The 19,217-nt window shown below is 39.4% G+C and overlaps 2 non-coding genes across 2 annotated transcripts; both read left to right on the top strand.

Annotated features, from left to right (window-relative positions):
- The first annotated feature begins 10,979 nt into the window (after window positions 1–10,979).
- On the top strand, window positions 10,980–11,051 carry TRNAA-GGC (transfer RNA alanine (anticodon GGC)). Its single transcript has one exon. It is a non-coding gene; the product is annotated as a tRNA-Ala (tRNA).
- A 3,728-nt stretch (window positions 11,052–14,779) lies between these two features.
- Window positions 14,780–14,851, top strand: TRNAV-CAC (transfer RNA valine (anticodon CAC)). The gene has a single exon. It is a non-coding gene; the product is annotated as a tRNA-Val (tRNA).
- Window positions 14,852–19,217: the final 4,366 nt, after the last annotated feature.

The following is a 19,217-nucleotide window of genomic DNA, read 5'->3' as shown; positions in this document are numbered from 1 at the left end:
CTTCCATCAAATTTACTGTAGAAAAATGAAAATAATGGTGTGTTATCATTTCTAGATTCCATGATCCATAAACAAGGAAACAAGTTTAAGTTTAGCATATACAGGAAACCCACCAATGTATGCTCATATATCCATTATTACTCATCTCAACATGATCAGTACACCTGCACCCTGAGCCACCGACTCTCGCTCCTCTTACAAGAAGGTGGAATCAAACATCATCATGAACAAAAGCATGGAACGAGACTAACGAGGGAGATTATAATGAATAACATCAAAATCATTACTAGTTGTAGTGATCGCAGGAGACTACAGAGATTAGAAGCCATTCACATAAGAGAGGAAGCCCCTGTCATCAACATCCAGACAAACATGACCACAGCCTTATAGCTCTTTGATGGCCCGCCAATAGGACGTAGAGCTGATAATGCCATGTCAAATTCCCGATTGCTCAGATGTGATTAATTACTGTGTTGTTACAAACATTCCATTATACAAAGGAATGTAAAGGTATCCATACAGCAGTGGACCACTGGGTCACTTCGAGGCTGATGGTGATAGTGGAAGATATCAGGAACTCACACATTAGTGTAGTGGAAGATATCAGGAACTCACACATTAGTGTAGTGGAAGATATCAGGAACTCACACATTAGTGTAGTGGAAGATATCAGGAACTCACACATTAGTGTAGTGGAAGATATCAGGGACTCACACATTAGTGTAGTGGAAGATATCAGGAACTCACACATTAGTGTAGTGGAAGATATCAGGAACTCACACATTAGTGTAGTGGAAGATATCAGGAACTCACACATTAGTGTAGTGGAAGATATCAGGAACTCACACATTAGTGTAGTGGAAGATATCAGGAACTCACACATTAGTGTAGTGGAAGATATCAGGAACTCACACATTAGTGTAGTGGAAGATATCAGGAACTCACACATTAGTGTAGTGGAAGATATCAGGAACTCACACATTAGTGTAGTGGAAGATATCAGGAACTCACACATTAGTGTAGTGGAAGATATCAGGAACTCACACATTAGTGTAGTGGAAGATATCAGGGACTCACACATTAGTGTAGTGGAAGATATCAGGGACTCACACATTAGTGTAGTGGAAGATATCAGGGACTCACACATTAGTGTAGTGGAAGATATCAGGAACTCACACATTAGTGTAGTGGAAGATATCAGGAACTCACACATTAGTGTAGTGGAAGATATCAGTAGCACACACATTAGTGTAGTGGAAGATATCAGGAACTCACACATTAGTGTAGTGGAAGATATCAGGAACTCACACATTAGTGTAGTGGAAGATATCAGGGACTCACACATTAGTGTAGTGGAAGATATCAGGAACTCACACATTAGTGTAGTGGAAGATATCAGTAGCACACACATTAGTGTAGTGGAAGATATCAGGAACTCACACATTAGTGTAGTGGAAGATATCAGGAACTCACACATTAGTGTAGTGGAAGATATCAGAAACTCACACATTAGTGTAGTGGAAGATATCAGGAACTCACACATTAGTGTAGTGGAAGATATCAGGAACTCACACATTAGTGTAGTGGAAGACATACAGATAATCTAAAGATAAACCTGTATATTGTCAGTGTGACTAATGATGAGACGCAAATAATGTTAATCTTGAACTTGAAGGGAAATATTTATCAAGTTTATTGTGAAACGTATCTATAATGCTGCTTCCAACCACTCTAACTGGTACATTATTCCATGTTAACAATCATATTGAAGATAAAATACTTCACCTCATCTGAGGTCAAACGTTTGCCCACCAGTTTGTGTTCATTACTACGAGTGACATCAGATGTGACGTCATTAGTAGATAGATATCTATACCTCATAGTGATTTTTGTTGGTAATACAGACAGTTAGTTTCGCTCTATTTCCAATGAACGTAACTTTAAAGTAAAGTACACACGGTTAAAAAGTATCTTCCCGGATGTGTCCGATGAATTTAGAAATGATCAATACGACTCGTGTTATCTGGGTAGGGTTGGTGAGTGTGAATGTGGACATGTTTCCTCATAATTATGGCAACTCATCTTTACAGTTAATTCCATCGAAATATGAAATCAATATACAATTCAATATTACAATTTGTCCCAGCATTGGCAAGGGGTCTTATCATACGATCATGATGAAATTGGTTCATAGTTAGACCTGCCAAGTCTCCTCAAATATGGAATGTTTCTAATTGTTGTATTCACCAGGTCTCCATATGAGTGGTCTGTACCATGACAGGTCGCTAGGTCTATGCTTGGTACGGGCCCTCACCTCAACCCGGCTCTTTATCTGATCTTGACTAACAGGTAGTTTGTTGTTAGGGAGGCTGGCTGCCTGGCTGGTACAGACCTTTACAATATGACGGATCTCTTTGTAACAGGTACACATGCATGTGTATTATTGGAGTGATCAGAATATCTCCTTTATGACCAAACAATTTAATGGTAGTACTTCGTATAGGGTCAATGTAATGTTGGTATATTTGAAAACATATGAACAGTCATAAAGCCTGAATCCATAGTATATGTCCAACATTAAAGTTATATACATGTTGACTTTTATCATTATCAGTACAACATTGGTGAACTAATGGTCTTCAACCAGTATGCACAACCTCAACAATCAGGAGTTGTTCATTATTTCTGTTATAAAGACTCAGGTACGTCATCCAAGGTACCGATTAGTGTTTTCTTTAGAAGGATCACTTAAACTTGGAATCAAAAGAGAAAAAATTAAGAACCATATGTATATATCTAAACGTGTGGATATAGGTATATGCATCTAGTTGAGTCAGACGAATGTGTTATATATTTAAGAATGTTACTGAGAACTTAAAGAATAAAGTACAAATATTATGGTTGATGTGATAAAGGATTTATAAAAAACATGTAGTGTAATGCATTTAAATGTTTGTTAAGAACCAAGGCCTTTTAGCCAGTAAAGATGATAAGAAATTGAAAAAGGTGTTAAAAGCATAATAATCATAAGCCCCAAAATATATTATCCTCTGGATATTTAAGATAAAATCCAACACAAAATAACTAGGTTAAGACAGTATTCATTCAGCATTTAAGAAAATATGTACTTTCCCTCTCCTTATCTCCTATCATCATTTCTTATGTTTACTTCCAATAAATGTCTTGTATATCGTATAAAAATTCGTTCTAGGTATTAGGTGAATATTGTCCAGCGACGCGTTGTATAACTCTCTGTTGTCAAAGTTCACCGGTGGAGTAGATCATATATTACAAAGCTGTGTCTCTCCACACAGATGTTACAAGTCCCAGGTGAAGATATTTCCTTGGTATGGCGTTTATCTAACATAGATATGTCTTCTATAAAGATCTGTAAACACGTTCTCCTGCGGGTCGATACCTAACGCTTTCGTATTAATCATTTGTAAGTGACCAAGCATTACAAAGCTGTGTCACTTCCCACACTCTGTTTCATTAATCATTCTAACTATATTTGTTTCATCATTGATTTGATCCTTACAATAGATATTTATGTTTGTAATTTTCTTGATCATATCATTAGTCAGTTGAAGTGCACAATACGCTTGTCAACCTGGCCAGTCTACTGTTTTGGTCATGAGATATTATTCACAAGGTGTAACAGGACTCCATCCATCAGCTGTGTCACCACCTGTGACAAGTCGTCCTTAGCAAGGCTGTGTCATCCTCAAAGAACGGAGAGAAATAGTACAGTCTCGTCGGAGAACCTTCTTGCTCAAAGATGTCCATCATCCCCTGCTCCTGTGTGGAGTGCAGCAGCCACGAAGGTGTAGGAGCGACATCAAAGGTGTGCTGGTGATGTGTGGTAATAATAATAATACTGTTCACACCATCACCAACAACCATTTCTCAGGTTTTTCTATCCTACTTGTCGTCACTGATGACTTTCTTGGATGTACATCTTTCTATATTAGGTTGTTCCGTCTGGTCATACAATAATTCGTTGAAAGGATTGTTAGGTGACTTTAAAGTGGAACATATAAAGAATTTATCACTTACCTTCCATAGGTCGCTGTCCGTTTGACCCCACCATTCGTCGTACGAACAGGGTAAGAGCGTGTACGGTCTCAGAATGATCTTGAACCCCTGGGAAAACTGTTCAAGATGATTCGATTGATGGTTATAACATGACCTTAACCGCAGGTATGACCCTTGCAATCAGTAAGGGTAAAAACCTTACTTATATGGGCCAAATATTTAGTGAGTGTGTGTATGACCTTACAAATATCTTCAACACGTGAAGGTGTTCAAGTATTTTTGATTGGGGATCATGACTAACTTGTTGACTTTATCAACCCCGGCAGTCGATGAGCCACAAGCCCAAATAACCAACCAACCTGGCGATTATTTTAGATGTCTTGCTTGACTGACAATGTAGCACCTGGGTTGAGCCCAAGGACTTGTTACCCTCCTCCTTTCAGTCTGTTTTCTATCTCTTCTTCACAACACTCCCGAGAACACTCCAGCAAACTCCACCACACTCCTCTTCCTGCCAAACCCTTCCCTTTACGTCGTCAGTAATCAAGACAGACATTCATAGCTTTATATACAGCTACCTGCTGGACCTGGACGATCATTTCATGTTGAACTTATGGTTCACATTCTGGCTTCATGACCTTTAGGTGATAGCCCTTAAATCCAACAACATATATACATCCTGTTATACAACTGATGTTACTGTCTGACGTATGTATGGTGCGGCTTGATGACCTTACCTGCTGATGGTCATTAAGTCAAACATGTTATCATGTTGCAAATATCGTGATTTGTATGTTTTGTTGTGTGGCACAGATTATGGTGTAGATATCTTTAATAACCTTTGCCGGTTACTATCCAGTATAGTGAACGATAGACAGACTTACGTGTTACAGACTCCGTATGATAAGCACCTGACGAATCTCGACACAACAAATTACTTGTTGGGTAAGATCAGAGAACGAGTCGTCCAGTGGCAGAACATAAACCTACAACATGTAACAACAACAACAACAACAACAACAACAACAACAACAACAACAACAAAAACAACAACAACAAACAACTGTTATGTGAAGAGCGAGTTATTCAAAGTGAGATGATCACAAGGAAGTTAGAGATATAGAAGAGTAGGAGTGAAGTATAAGCTGGAGGCCCACCCACCGTGGCTGGTGCTATATAGAGCAGTGAGGGCTAACACCATATCTTAACCCATGGTGATGTGTGAGCTTATAAACACTGGTGGTATTTATGGCGGCCACCAGGAAGTAATGTTCACCAGGTATTGCTCTGCTCTACACTGATCCAACAACTACAAGGATAATGTTGTTATAACCTTCATGATCATGCTGGTTATAGAAGCATTATAGATACATGTTGGTGACACAAGGATAATGTTGTTATAACCTTCTTGATCATGCTGGTTATAGAAGTATTATAGATACATGTTGGTGACACAAGGATAATGTTGTTATAACCTTCTTGATCATGCTGGTTATAGAAGTATTATAGATACATGTTGGTGACACAAGGATAATGTTGTTATAACCTTCTTGATCATGCTGGTTATAGAAGCATTATAGATACATGTTAATGACACAAGGATAATGTTGTTATAACCTTCTTGATCATGCTGGTTATAGAAGCATTATAGATACATGTTGGTGACACAAGGATAATGTTGTTATAACCTTCTTGATCATGCTGGTTATAGAAGTATTATAGATACATGTTGGTGACACAAGGATAATGTTGTTATAACCTTCTTGATCATGCTGGTTATAGAAGTATTATAGATACATGTTGGTGACACAAGGATAATGTTGTTATAACCTTCTTGATCATGCTGGTTATAGAAGCGTTATAGATACATGTTGGTCACACAAGGATAATGTTGTTATAACCTTCTTGATCGTGCCAGTTATAGAAGCATTATAGATACATGTTGGTGACACATCATAATGATGGTCTTGTCTGGTGTCCACATAACCACAGTACTTTACTACAGTACATACAGTAATATCAGTCGTAACACTATGTATGTAGTCGTGATTACCGTAACATGTGAGTGGCAAGATTGGATGACGTAACGTAACAATATCAGACTTCATCATTCTTAATAGTTTAGATGGATCATGTAATATTTGGCGTTGCTTCATGTTTTATCAGATGATCAAATGATGGCTGGTCTAATGACCTTCACAAGTCACTGGTCATTAAATCCAACACAGCAACCAACCACTCAGGATGACCAGGAGGGAGCCACCTGGTGCAGACCAAGTGTACCAGCCTGGTGGAGAGGATCAACTGCTCCACCTCAGGATAAGAGCTGCTCAAGTTCTGTAGTGAGGGACACTCCAAGTGGCATGTGAAACTACCAGTCTTAGTTATAAACTACCGCCCGGCTGGCCGGTGGGTGGCTGTGGCCAACATGAACCCAGGGGCTACACACACACACACACACACCGCCCACTGACCTGACCACCGGCCGGTGGGTGGCTGTGGCCAACATGAACCCAGGGGCTACACACACACACACACACACACACACACACACCGCCCACTGACCTGACCACCACCACTGTGACCTGACCACGTGTGGCATGTAGCTCATCCTTGGACAACATTAATCAAATACCTAGACAGAATTTTTATGTTACATAAAAGACATTTCTTGATAGGAAACATAAGAAATGATGACGAAAGATAAGGGACGCTATTACAGGTAAATATTTTGTTAAAATATGAAATACTCTTCCTCAAACTAGCTCCCTGTACTGTATTTTCTTTTACATACCCAGAGGAAAATATATTCTGTGGTTAATCAATATAAATGTTTATGTTTAACAGGTTTTCTATTTCTGATAGTATTTCACTGATTCAGGTTTAAGAACCTTGGTCCTGAACAACCATTATAATGCAACACAATACATATTTACCATAAATAAATCATTTATCACAATAACCATTATGTTTGTACCAGATTCTTTAAGTCCTCAATCACGTTTGTTAATATATAAGAAATTTTTCCGCCACATTTCAATACATAACATATATCTACACGTGTGGAAATATATGTATATGTTTTTATAAATTTTTCTTTGGCTTTTATAATCAAGGTGTAAGATATCCGTCTGAAGAAAATACTAGATGATATTATAGGTTATGTGTGTGTGTGTGTGTGTGTGTGTGTGAGCGCACATAGGAGTGAAAACATATTTTACACTTACAAGGTTAAGAGACGGGGCAACACGAGTGTACAAATCCTTCCTCAAAAGACTCACGTGATAATGATTAAAGTAGTAAACACACACACACACACACACACACACACACACACACACACACACACACACAGAGCGGCGCCAGGCTGGAGGCGGGGCATCGTGACGTCACAGGCAAGTCCCTCCCCCCGCCAGATCCAAACATGTGTTGTGTCTGGTGATGGCGGTTCAAGATTTCCCACATTTATATTGATCTTTACATTATCATCCACTCCCAAAGTCACCTGGCATTCTTGTGTTTCAACAACAGACGTGATATATGCAACACCAGGCAAACATTGTACCATTATCTGATAGGTTAATTGGTGCACAATCAAGAACCAGTGAATTTCATCGCCGCCATAAGTAAGTAAGGAAGGTGACTTTAATGATGATAAATACGACCTGGTATGGCTGTGTCTACACACTACCGCCATCTGGTCAACATTGTACATACCAACCTTTAAACTGTGACATTCAACCACAAGGTTTAAGGTCGTTCATGAAAACGCGAACTTAAAATCTATCCATTTAAATCTACCATTCATCAATAAACATTTAAACACCGTCATTTGAACGTAAACCTTCCAGCTGCGTTATTTTACCAGAGTCCTTTAAGATACGTCATATAAACACAAAATTTAAATGTACGTTAAGCTTGTGCAAACCATCATTGAAACTCAAACTTTTAAATTAGAATTGTAATGAAACTGCGAACTTTTAACTCTGTCAAATTACAGACATTGTACAAAATGATTCACTTAATTGACAAATTTTAATGTCAGTTAATTTAACGATATCCTTTGTGGTTCATCTCTGAAACACAAACCTTTAAACTTTGTCTCTAGAACTGAACACAACCATTAAGTTTCATAACTGGAATGGAAATTTGGATAATCTATCAAAATTCGTCATATAACGCGAACTTTTAAATCCTTCCATTCAGTTGGGCCGTTACTTGCCTGGCTGCCATTCATAATATGTCCTTTTATATTGTATGTTGACTACGCTCTCATTCATTCGTCATTTGGATCGTCTCACTGATATTCCATTCATAAACTTCATTCCTGCAGCTTATTTTTGACCGCCATGTTGCTTCCTCAAGGTTTATAATTCTTTGTGTATTTAATAATAGAAGATTCAATGATATTTCTCGTGGTACTGGAATTAGAGTTAATAATGCCATCTCAGTTATTAACTCTAACTCCAGTACCACGAGAAATATAATTGAATCTTCTATTTCTGAATACACAAAGAATTATAATCTTAATATTAGTGATGGTCTATACAAATTGGATAACTTTAATGTTGATAAAATTTGTAAACAATTCACCTTCTTGTCCACATAATAAGTTTATGATACGCTTGTTGTCTGTCTTGGACAATCACATGTTTACCATATGGCGTCCTAGCTACGTCTCTTCGTTGTATATCAACTGACTGTTATATTTCTCTCTTGTGTCTCCCCTGATGATGTGAGTTTTACACGAAAGTGCACTTGGGAACTTATCGTGTTCATTTTCCCCGTGAACTCATAAGAATATACTTGATCACGTGCAAAATTGTGATCCTTTCAATATATATATTTTTTTTTCTTTGTCGCCGTCTCCCGCGTTTGCGAGGTAGCGCAAGGAAACAGACGAAAGAAATGGCCCAACCCACCCCCATACACATGTATATACATACGTCCACACAAACAACTATACATACCTACACAGCTTTCCATGGTTTACCCCAGACGCTTCACATGCCTTGATTCAATCCACTGACTGCACGTCAACCCCGGTATACCACATCGCTCCAATTTACTCTATTCCTTGCCCTCCTTTCACCCTCCTGCATGTTCAGGCCCCGATCACACAAAATCTTTTTCACTCCATCTTTCCACCTCCAATTTGGTCTCCCTCTTCTCCTCGTTCCCTCCACCTCCGACACATATATTCTCTTGGTCAATCTTTCCTCACTCATTCTCTCCATGTGCCCGAACCATTTCAAAACACCCTCTTATGCTCTCTAAACCACGCTCTTCAAACCACCTCACACCACATATTGTCCTCAAACATCTCATTTCCAGCACATCCATCCTCCTGCGCACAACTCTATCCATAGCCCACGTCTCGCTACCATACAACATTGTTGGAACCACTATTCCTTCAAACATACCCATTTTTGCTTTCCGAGATAATGTTCTCGACTTCCATACATTCTTCAAGGCTCCCAGAATTTTCGCCCCCTCCCCCACCCTATGATCCACTTCCGCTTCCATGGTTCCTTCCGCTGCCAGATCCACTCCCAGATATCTAAAACACTTCAATTCCTCCAGTTTTTCTCCATTCAAACTCACCTCCCAATTGACTTGACCCTCAACCTTACTGTACCTAATAACCTTGCTCTTATTCACATTTACTCTTAACTTTCTTCTTTCACACACTTTACCAAACTCAGTCACCAGCTTCTGCAGTTTCTCACATGAATCAGCCACCAGCGCTGTATCATCAGCGAACAACAACTGACTGACTTCCCAAGCTCTCTCATCCCCAACAGACTTCATACTTGCCCCTCTTTCCAAAACTCTTGCATTCACCTCCCTAACAACCCCATCCATAAACAAATTAAACAACCATGGAGACATCACACACCCCTGCCGCAAACCTACATTCACTGAGAACCAATCACTTTCCTCTCTTCCTACACGTACACATGCCTTACATCCTCGATAAAAACTTTTCACTGCTTCTAATAACTTGCCTCCCACACCATATATTCTTAATACCTTCCACAGAGCATCTCTATCAACTCTGTCATATGCCTTCTCCAGATCCATAAATGCTACATACAAATCCAATATATATATATATATATATATATATATATATATATATATATATATATATATATATATATATATATATATATATATATATATATATATATATATATCCTTCAGTATGTTTACTTTCGATAATGAGGAACAGAAGAAGGAGCCAAGGAAGTAAATTTCGTCAAAGACATCTCTCTTTTCTAAACGCTGCCTCGCAAAGATTTTCATTAATTCATATTGAAGAAACAGACGAATTTTCTATTGTCTGGTTAGCTCAGTGGCAGAGCGTGAGTCTGACACACTCAAGGTCGTGGGTCCGAGACCCACACCAGACATAATTTTTGTCTTTTTTTTTTTATTTTGTCCGCATCACATGTGTGCAACATTCAGTATGTTCGTCCAACGTTATAGTGACGATCTTCACAATAAATTGGGGTTTTCGTCCTTATCTGAAAGGGTCATGTCCACCAAAACGTCCTTGAAATCTTCCAGAAGCTTCTGGCGATCCTCCTCCAACTGCTGGGCACATCAGAGTTAACATGGGCCGGCCATCGGTTGTGGAACGACTTAATCTACTTCCGGTGGTTAGCAGGGATGATAATGAGGGCTCTGACCTCATACCAGGTCAGCTTAGTTCCAGTCTATTGCTTAGTTCCAGTCTATTGCTTAGTTCCAGTCTATTGCAACGACAATAAAAAAGTAAAACTCATTTCTTCGTAGAAAATTGAGAAGAAAACACGACAGCAACATGGAGATTTACCCTGTGGTTATTTTACCGGCTAGTCGGCAACGGTCGGTCAAACACTATTTTGCCGTGGTAATCTCAGTGCTTCATATAATACTATGTCACAAAATATGTTCTTGGGGGCGTAGCTCAGTGGTAGAGCACTCGCTTGGCATGCGAGAGGTCCCGGGTTCAAACCCCGGCGCCTCCATTTTTTATTTGGGAAATTCATTGTTTTCAGTCTTGTATATGTATATATATATATATATATATATATATATATATATATATATATATATATATATATATATATATATATATATATATATATATATATATATATACATATATATATATATATGAATATATATATATATATATATATATATATATATATATATATATATATATATATATATATATATATATCGTCCGATCAGGGAAGTTAAGCAACGTTGGGTCTGGTTAGTACCTGGATGGGTGACCGTCTGGGAACACCAGATGCTGTTATCCCTGGGTACAGGGAAGAAAGTATACTTGCCTCGTATTCCCTGCGTGTCGTACAAGGCGACTAAAAGGGGAGGGAGCAGAAGGCCGGAAATCCTTTACTCTCATTTTCAATTTTTCAAAAGACGGAACAGAGAAGATATAAAGATATTGTAAAGATGTAACTAATATATGATATAAGAATGAATGGAAGATACGGATGTAGCTGAAACAAGGAGTAATGAAGATTAAGGGGCAATGAAAATTATTCTGTAGTGAAGATAAATGTATATGTTGAGATTCTGTATTGAACATCAAGAATAAATGATAATGATGAGAGTGTAGTGACGATGAGGGTTTAGTTAGGGAGTGGTGACAATTGCCTTTACAAGGATAATAAGGAGGTAACACAATGAGGAACACAAACTTTCCAAAGCTACGTTCAAGTCAGACTTTGAACTAAGTTCGGTACACAAAAGAGTGATGTTAAGATGAGAGTGTAGTGAGGAAGAGTATAGTGATGATAAGGATATTGTCGAGATAGGTTGTAGTGAAGAAAAGAATGTAGTGAAGATACGAATGTAGTAGAGATAAGGGTTATTAAAGAGTAAAGTTTATTCAAAATGAGTATGTAGTGAAGATAAGAACTATTTCTAGTGAGCATCAGGGAGTACAATGATGATGGTATGGTAGAAATAACGGTGTAGTGAAGAAGAGGGTATCGTGAAGATATAATTAATTGAAAATAAGCTAGTAGTGAAGATACACGTTAGTGAATATGAGGTTGTAGTGAACTTAACCTTATTGACCTGATCCCCCAAATCCTCCAAACTACGTTTAAGGACGGATCCAAAGCCAACCGAAAAGGCTATTTGCACTATTTCCCTGCAAAACTCGTCCAAATGACTCTCTTCTCTTTTACTAATTATTATTATTATATTATTATACTTTGTCGCTGTCTCCCGCGTTTGCGAGGTAGCGCAAGGAAACAGACGAAAGAAATGGCCCAACCCACCCCCATACACATGTATATACACACGTCCACACACGCAAATATACATACCTACAAAGCTTTCCATGGTTTACCCCAGACGCTTCACATGCCTTGATTCAATCCACTGACAGCACGTCAACCCCGGTATACCACATCGCTCCAATTCACTCTATTCCTTGCCCTCCTTTCACCCTCCTGCATGTTCAGGCCCCGATCACACAAAATCTTTTTCACTCCATCTTTCCACCTCCAATTTGGTCTCCCTCTTCTCCTCGTTCCCTCCACCTCCGACACATATATCCTCTTGGTCAATCTTTCCTCACTCATTCTCTCCATGTGCCCAAACCACTTCAAAACACCCTCTTCTGCTCTCTCAACCACGCTCTTTTTATTTCCACACATCTCTCTTACCCTTACGTTACTCACTCGATCAAACCACCTCACACCACACATTGTCCTCAAACATCTCATTTCCAGCACATCCATCCTCCTGCGCACAACTCTGTCCATAGCCCACGCCTCGCAACCATACAACACTGTTGGAACCACTATTCCTTCAAACATACCCATTTTTGCTTTCCGAGATAATGTTCTCGACTTCCACACATTCATCAAGGCCCCCAGAATTTTCGCCCCCTCCCCCACCCTATGATCCACTTCCGCTTCCATGGTTCCATCCGCTGCCAGATGGCAGTAAAAGAGAAGAGAAGCATTTGGACGAGTTTTGCAGGGAAATAGTGCAAATGATTGGGAGATGTATAAAAGAAGGAGGCAAGAGGTCAAGAGAAAGGTGGAAGGAGTGAGAAAGAGGGCTTCTGTATCTTCACTTCTTGAAACACCTAGAGTGCAATATCATATATACAATATAGAATTAGGTATCTTCACCGAACACTGAATTGTCCAATATATTTACTGCTCTTGAGCTGGAAGAAATCACGGCCATAGAGTTTAATGATCTCTAATTCTTTATTTTCACTACTTGCCAACCTTAGTTTGGAATATGATATATACAATACAAAGTAAGGCATCTTCACTACAAACTGAACTGTCCCATGTGATACATATAATGTACAATTGGGCATATTCACATAAACTGAGTTGTCCACCATATCTAATGCACTTGAGCTGGTAGAAATCATGGCCATAGAGTTTATCTTTCATTCTTTATCTTCATTATTTGACACAATTGCATTATGATATGATAAATATAATACGCAATTGGGCATCATTGAAATTTCAATACACAAAGAATTATAATTTTAATATCAGTGATGGTTTATACAACTTGGATAACTTTAATGTTGATAAAATTTGTAAACAATTCACCTTCTTGTCCACATAATAAGTTTATGATACGCTTGTTGTCTTTCTTGGACAATCACATGTTTACCATATGGCATCCTCGCTCCGTCTCTTCGTTGTATATCAACTGACAGTTATATTTTTCTCTTGTATCTCCCCTGATGATGTGAGTTTTACAGGAAAGTGCACTTGGGAACTTATCGCGTTTATTTTCCCCGTGGACTCATAAGAATATACTTGATCACGTGCAAAATTGTGATCTTTTCAATATATATATATATATATATATATATATATATATATATATATATATATATATATATATATATATATGGGGATAGGGGAGAAAGAATACATCCCACGTATTCCCTGCGTGTCGTAGAAGGCGACTAAAAGGGGAGGGAGCGGGGGGCTGGAAATCCTCCCCTCTCGTTTTTTTTTTTTTTTTTTAATTTTCCAAAAGAAGGAACAGAGAAGGGGGCCAGGTGAGGATATTCCCTCAAAGGCCCAGTCCTCTGTTCTTAACGTTACCTTGCTAATGCGGGAAATGGCGAATAGTTTGAAAGAAAGAAAGATATATACATATATATATATATATATATATATATATATATATATATATATATATATATATATATATATATATCCCTGGGGATAGGGGAGAAAGAATACTTCTCACGTATTCCCTGCGTGTCGTAGAAGGCGACTAAAAGGGAAGGGAGCGGGGGGCTGGAAATCCTCCCCTCTCGTTTTTAATTTTCCAAAAGAAGGAACAGAGAAGGGGGCTAAGTGAGGATATTCCCTCAAAGGCTCAGTCCTCTGTTCTTAACGCTACCTCGCTAACGCGGGAAATGGCGAATCGTGTAAAAAAAAAAAAAAAAAAAAAAATATATATATATATATATATATATATATATATATATGTATATATATATATATATATATATATATATATATATATATATATATATATATATATATATATATATATATATATATATATATATATATATCCTTGAGTTTGTTTACTTTAGATAATGAGGAACAGAAGAAGGAGCCAAGCAAGTAAATTTCGTCAAAGACATCTCTCTTTTCTTAACGCTGCCTCGCAAAGATTTTCATTAATTCATATTGAAGAAACAGACGTATTTTCTATTGTCTGGTTAGCTCAGTGGTAGAGCGTGAGTCTCACACACTCAAGGTCGTGGGTTCGAGACCCACACCAGACATATTTTTTGTCTTTTTCTTTTTTCATTTTGTCCGCATCACATGTGTGCAACATTCAGTACGTTCGTCCAACATTATAGTGAAGATCTTCACAATAAATTGTGGTTTTCGACCTTATCTGAAAGGGTCAGGTCCACCGAGACGTCCTTGAAATCTTCCAGAAGCTTCTGGCGATCCTCCTCCAACTGCTGGGCACATCAGAGTTAACATGGGCCGGACATCGGTTGTGGAACGACTTAATCTGCTTCCGGTAGTTAGCAGGGATGATAATGAGGGCTCTGACCTCATACCAGGTCAGCTTAGTTCCAGTCTATTGCTTAGTTCCAGTCTATTGCAACGACAATAAAAAAGTAAAACATTTCTTCGTGGAAAATTGAGAGGAAAACACGACAGCAACATGGAGATTTACCCTGTGGTTATTTTGCCGGCTAGTCGGCAACGGTCGGTCAAACAGTATTTTGCCGTCGTGATCTTAGAGCTTTATATAATACTATGTCACAAAATATGTTCTTGGGGGCGTAGCTCAGTGGTAGAGCGCTCGCTTGGCATGCGAGAGGACCCGGGTTCAAACCCCGGCGCTTCCATTTTTTATTTGGAAAATTCATTGTTTTCAGTCTTGTACATGTATATATATATATATATATATATATATATATATATATATATATATATATATATATATATATATATATATATATATATATGTACATATATGCATATATCGTCCGATCAGGGAAGTTAAGCAACGTTGGGTCTGGTTAGTACTTGGATGGGTGACCGTCTGGGAACACCAGATGCTGTTATCCCTGGGGATAGGGAAGAAAGTATACTTGCCTCGTATTCCCTGCGTGTCGTACAAGGCGACTAAAAGGGGAGGGAGCAGAAGGCCGGAAATCCTTTACTCTCATTTTCAATTTTTCAAAAGACGGAACAGAGAAGATATAAAGATATTGTAAAGATGTAACTAATATAAGATATAAGAATGAATGGAAGATACGAATGTAGCTGAAACAAGGAGTAATGAGGATTAAGGTGCAATGAAAATTATTCTGTAGTGAAGATAAATGTACATGTTGAGATTTTGTATCGAACATCAAGAAGTAATGATAATGATGAGAGTGTAGTGACGATGAGGGTTTAGTTAGGGAGTGGTGACAATTGCCTTTACAATGATAATAAGGAGGTAACACAATGAGAAACACAAACTTTCCAAAGCTACGTTCAAGTCAGACTTTGAACTAAGTTCGGTAAACAGAAGGATGATGTTAAGATGAGAGTGTAGCGAGGAAGAGCATAGTGATGATAAGGATATTGTCAAGATAGGTTGTAGTGAAGAAAAGAATGTAGTGAAGATACGAATGTAGTAGAGATAAGGGTTAGTAAAGAGTGAAGTTTGTTCAAAATGATTATGTAGTGAAGATAAGAACTATTCTTAGCGAACATTAGGGAGTGCAATGATGATGGTATGGTAGAAATAACGGTGTAGTGAAGAAGAGGGTATAGTGAAGATATTATTTAGTGAAAATAAGCTAGTAGTGAAGATACACTTTAGTGAATATGAGGATGTAGTGAACTTAACCTTATTGACCTGATCCCCCAAATCCTCCAAACTACGTTCAAGGACGGATCCAAAGCCAACCTAAAAGCTATTTCTCTGTGTATTGTTAGTGGTGGTGGTGGTGTGTAGGTGTGTGTAATCATGTATTTGCACTGTATTAGGAGGGAGTTTTACACTCGTGGGGCCCCGTGTAAGTACGTTGTTTGTGTGAGCGGGTAAAATCTAAAGCCTTTCTTGAAACCAGCTTAGTCAAGATAAGGTCGCATGAAGATAAGGTTGTAGTGAAGATTATAATAATCCTTGCATAGTGAAGATAAAGATATTACGGAGAGGAGATGTAGTGAAGAAGAATATATTGAACACAAAAGGAATCAAGCTAAGTGCAGGGTCGGCCTACTAGCTTGAACTTACATTTCAGGTCAAAGGCATTCGAGTACATAGTATTCGAATAGTTATTTCCGTATCAGGGGCGATCATAGCCTAGCGGTAGCTCTCCCGCCCGTTGAACAGGGGTCACGGGTTCGATCCTGGCTGTTGGAGGTTTGTATGTTTCATGAGAGTGCTCGTTCATATGCACTTAGTTCGTATATATATATATATATATATATATATATATATATATATATATATATATATATATATATATATATATATATATAAATATATATATATATATATATATATATATATATATATATATATATATATATATATATATATATATATATATATATTCCTATGAGTCCACGGAGAAAATGAAACACGATAAGTTCCCAAGTGGACTTTCGTGTAATAATGGCAAGCAAGTATGAAAGATAGAGTATGAAAGACAAAGGCAAAGTGGACAAGTGTAATGTATTCTGTGTCCCTGATAACCATATGATCTGACTCATTCAGAGAAGGTCGAAAACGCCAGTAGTGAAGATGTACAAAAGATAATAGAACGATGTACGTACGTACGTAGTGTGAGTGTCTTGAGTGATAGAAAGTATTGAAAGCGGCAGGAAGTAGTGAGATATTGTATTGTGCTTCGTACAAGACTGGCGGGCGACTCCGTCCTTCGTGTTGTGCCACACACAGTCTGGTGATTGTCGGGATGTGTAGCCATAATGTTTGATCTTATGACCATTAGTGATACATCATGTGATGTTTACTATCACAACATCGGCTTCTTCCTCCTCCTCCAGGAGAGTGGCAATCAGGTGGCGGTTATTGTGGTAGCCCGGCACGTGCAACTGTAAGATTTCAAGCAACATTGAGAAAATGGGACACATTATAAAGAGTTCCATAATTTCTCTAATTCTTCCCCAAATTCATGTGGACCTGCAACATTGAAAATGTTGAAATACGGTTGGTGTAGAGGGAGGGAGAGGCAGGCCTGGGATGAGAGTGGGGCTTTGTAGGAGAGAAAAACTCGGGATGAGAGAGGCTGAACACAAGATGTTTGGCCGGAGAGTGAGCCTTTGAAGGAGAGAGAGAGGCTTGGGATGAGCATTAGGTTGTACCAGAGAGAGAGGCTTGGGATGAGGGTTGGGTTGTACCAGAGAGAGAGGCTTGGGATGAGGGTTGGGTTGTACCAGAGAGAGAGAGGCTTGGGATGAGGGTTGGGTTGTACCAGAGAGAGAGGCCTGGGATGAGGGTTGGGTTGTACCAGAGAGAGAGGCTTGGGATGAGGGTTGGGTTGTACCAGAGAGAGAGAGGCTTGGGATGAGGGTTGGGTTGTACCAGAGAGAGAGGCCTGGGATGAGGGTTGGGTTGTACCAGAGAGGCCTGGGATGAGGGTTGGGTTGTACCAGAGAGAGAGGCTTGGGATGAGGGTTGGGTTGTACCAGAGAGAGAGGCCTGGGATGAGGGTTGGGTTGTACCAGAGAGAGAGGCTTGGGATGAGGGTTGGGTTGTACCAGAGAGAGAGAGGCTTGGGATGAGGGTTGGGTTGTACCAGAGAGAGAGGCCTGGGATGAGGGTTGGGTTGTACCAGAGAGGCCTGGGATGAGGGTTGGGTTGTACCAGAGAGAGAGGCTTGGGATTTGTGTTGGGTTGTACCAGAGAGAGAGGCTTGGGATTTGTGTTGGGTTGTACCAGAGAGAGAGGCTTGGGATTTGTGTTGGGTTGTACCAGAGAGAGAGGCTTGGGATTTGTGTTGGGTTGTACCAGAGAGAGAGGCTTGGGATTTGTGTTGGGTTGTACCAGAGAGAGAGGCTTGGGATTTGTGTTGGGTTGTACCAGAGAGAGAGGCTTGGGATTTGTGTTGGGTTGTACCAGAGAGAGAGGCTTGGGATGAGGGTTGGGTTGTACCAGAGAGAGAGGCTTGGGATTGGGTTGGGTTAGTACCAGAGAGAAGAGGCCTGGGATAGGTTGGGTTGTACCAGAGAGAGAGGCTTGGATGAGGTTGTTTGTACCAGAGAGGGGGGGGAAGAGGCATGGGATGAGGTTGGGTTGTATCAGAGAGAGAGGGTTTGGGATTGTGGTTGGGTTGTACCAGAGAGGCCTGGATATGGTTGGGTTGTCCAGGAGAGAGAGCTTTGGATTTGTGTTGGGTTGTACCAGAGAGAGAGGCTGGATAGGGTTGGGTTGTACCAGAGAGAGAGGCCCTGGCGATGAGGTTGGGTTTTGTATCCGAGAGAAGGGTTGGGATGCGGTTGGGTGTTACCAGAGAGAGAGGCTTGGGATGAGGGAGTCTGAACAAGAGATAGGGTTGAGAGAATGAGGATTTGAAAGGACTTTATGTGAATAGGGAATGGACAGGCGGAGGAGCTTGGGAATGAGGGAGTCTGAACAAGAGATAGGGTTGTGAGAATGAGGATTTGAAA

Source organism: Panulirus ornatus, chromosome 43, assembly GCF_036320965.1.
Source record: "Panulirus ornatus isolate Po-2019 chromosome 43, ASM3632096v1, whole genome shotgun sequence".
In the NCBI taxonomy this organism is placed as follows: Eukaryota; Metazoa; Arthropoda; class Malacostraca; order Decapoda; family Palinuridae; genus Panulirus; species Panulirus ornatus.
Note: the sequence above shows the minus strand (reverse complement) of the source record. Positions and strands in the feature narration are given on the sequence as shown.